Source organism: Nematolebias whitei, chromosome 2 (assembly GCF_014905685.2).
Source record: "Nematolebias whitei isolate Nwh7 chromosome 2, NemWhi1, whole genome shotgun sequence".
Taxonomy (NCBI): domain Eukaryota; kingdom Metazoa; phylum Chordata; class Actinopteri; order Cyprinodontiformes; family Rivulidae; genus Nematolebias; species Nematolebias whitei.
The window spans coordinates 52,529,073-52,532,229 of record NC_056499.1 but is presented as its reverse complement, the minus strand read 5'-3'; the positions used below and the strand labels follow the sequence as shown (position 1 = coordinate 52,532,229).

At 43.1% G+C, this 3,157-nt stretch overlaps 1 protein-coding gene across 1 annotated transcript in view; it reads left to right on the top strand.

Moving 5' to 3' along the window:
• LOC119424825 (rho guanine nucleotide exchange factor 40) overlaps nt 1-3,157 on the top strand; it is a gene marked incomplete in the record, with an annotated part of 86,080 nt that overhangs the window by 3,496 nt on the left and 79,427 nt on the right.

Here is a 3,157-nt window from a genome sequence, read left to right as displayed (position 1 = left end):
GATTGCTAGTATCACTCAGCCCTCTGTGAACAGTAAACAGCCATCAGTGTGCTAATGATCCATTGTTATGCTGATGGTCCTTCTTGAGCATGTGATCAGCTGGTTTTGGTTGTCAGCAGCAAAACTGGTTGATCCGCCCTGAGACGGTGCTATTTAAGAGACTGAGCCGAATACAGCTCCTCAGACTGAGGAAGTCTCTCGGATGAGAGACGAAACGTTTCTACATTTTTTTGTTGATTTGCTTTGTTTTGTTTTTTTGAATGTCCAGAGGACCAGATTTAACTTTTTTAGATTTTTCTACCTGGATTATAGAGCATGCATCAGGATACTCTGTTTCCTCCATTTCACCTCAACATCTACCTCCCTCCGATCTTATTTACTACCTTTTCCTCTGACTCACTGTATCATTATTCCCCACCTTCAACCTTTTTGTCAGATTTCATTGCATCAGTCCTCACCTGCTCCTGTATTTTACTGCATCAATCCTCTCCTCTGATTTCACTGGACAAGTCCTAACCTCCTCCTCCTCCTTCTCCTCCTGTGATTTCACTGCTTCAGTCTTCACTCTGATTTCAATGCATCAGTCCTCAACTCCTTTTAATTGTCCTTCTCACTTCTTTGGTTAATGACTCACTGCAGTAACTTTTCTTACTTCCTTCTTCAGCTGTCATCCTTAATTCCACTCTTTTTAATCACTTAATTATCCCTTCTCACTTACATGTTTAATGATTTATTGCACCAGCCCCTCTACCTCCAATTCACTGCATGAGTCCTTCTCTCTAATGATTCATTGCATCAGTCCGTTTTTACTTTTGATTCACTGCATGTCATTTTTATGATTCACTGAATCAGTCCTCAACTCTAATTCATTGTATTATCCATCCATCCATTATCTTTTACCCGCTTCTTCCATTTTGGGTCACGGGGATCGCCAGTGCCCATGTCCAGCAATCATTGTGCGAGGGGCGGGGTACACCCTGGACAGGTCGCAAGTCCATCACAGGGACACATAGAGACAAATGAGACAAACAGCCATTCACTCTCTCACTCACACCTAGAGACAATTTAGAGTTACCATTCAGCCAAACATGCATGTTTTTGGTCTGTGGGAGGAAACTGGAGCACCCGAAGAAAACCCACGCACGCACGGAGAGAACATGCAAACTCCACCCAGAAAGACCCCCGGACCGGGATTTGAACCAGCAACTTTCTCGCTGAGAGGCAGCAGCTCTACCAGTTGTGCCACAGTGCTGCCTTTTCATTGTATTAGTCCCTTCAATTTCTCTGATTCACTGCATCAGTCATTTTTACTTCTGATTCACTGTATCACTCCTATTTTTACCTCTGATTCGCTGCATGTCATCTTTACTTCTGATTCACTCCATCATTCCTCTTTAACTCAGATTCAAAGTATCAGTCCTTAACTCTAATTCACTGTATTATCCCCTTCATTTTCTCTGATTCACTGCATCTGTCCCTCTTACCTTCAATTAACTACATCTAACCTCTGACTCACTGAATCAGTCCTTCTGCATCAGTCCCTCTTACTTTCGATTCACTGCATCCAACCTCTGATTCACTGCATTAGTCCTTTTTGACACGTAAGTGTCTAATGCTCACTGCTACACACTGAGGACATTTTCACTGAACAGTTTTTCTTCAGAAAAATCAACATGTCTGCTTTCTGTGGACACAAACAAGCCCACTCCAAGCTGATGGTGTCTCCAGCAGTATAAAATGTTCACTCTGAGGGTGTGGATGATGCTTGTTACACACACAGATACCTGGTTGTCAGTTTGATATCACTGACATATTGTCCCTCACATTCCACCAGCAGGTCACTGGATTCACTGAGGTAGGGATGATGCAAACTTCTGCACCTCTGTGTCTCTGCCTGAATCTTCTCTGTGGTTCTCTGGGGTTTAGGGCTCTGATCATATCCCTAATTGACATTAGAACAAAACATCAACAATAACATGGTTGTGTTATTATTACTCAAAAAACTTTATCTAGGCTGAGAGATAAAAGCTTAACTGGTCAACAAAATCCTTTACAGTTTACATACCTCCACCGTGCAGCTCCACTGTAGAAAAGCAGCAAACTTTTAACAACAAAGTCTGATTGTCCTGTGGCCTCCACCTCACTTTTCTTTTGTCTGTCTCTGTCCTCACATCAGGGTCAGAACCTCCTGTGAGGAGAACATTAACATAAACAGTGAACATTAGTGAACTGTTTAAGCAACTGACTGGATGGATGAGCAGTTTTAAAAGCTAAGATTTATGTTACTGTCAAATCTTTAATTAGCTTCTGAGTTTAGCTAGCCACGTAGATAAAATAAATTTACTCACTAATATCTTAAAGTTGTTGCAGCCCTATGCTCCACCAGGAGTCTACAGGAATAGAAGAAGAAGAAGAAGAATATCTTAAAGTTAGCGTTACATGGATCATAATTTATTTCACCGCAATGTACGTGTTAAGCTGCAGTTACGCTAACAAACGTAAACTCACCAGCTGAAGCACACAGAGCCGTCCTCAGAGTTCTTTGATGAAGAGTCCCGTCGTGGAGATAATGAATCAGGACGTTCAGGCTCTACTCACAGGCTGACTTTAACGCTGAGAGGAAGAGGGGGAGGCTAATGAACTCTTCTCTCCTCGCAGAAAAACACTGAGCAACTTTCTGCAGCGCGTGTTGTCGAAGCCGTTCGACAACACGCGCTGCGCACGTGAACCCGTCTGTGGGCGTCACCAGCACCATAGACATACATTACAGTATACATAGATTAGGTACGGCAGCTCTATACAGCTCTGGATGTAATCTGGGTGTAGTCTGTTTGTCATATGTCTGGTGTTTTGCCTGCTTGCATGCTGAAACCACGTGACACGTTACAGCCAATACCGAAACTTGACACAGAAAGAAGAGTGACGTTTCAATACATACACCGACCGGTGCAGTTCGGTCGGTGCCATAAAAAAACCTCGGTTTGGTACTCAGCCCTACGCTTACCTTCGATTCACTGCATCCAATCTCTGATTCACAGCATCAGTCCTTCTGCATCTGTCCTTCTTATTTTCAATTCACTGCATCCAACCTCTGATTCACAGAATTAGCCCTTTTGCATCCATCCCTCTTACTTACGATTCACTGAATCCAACCTCT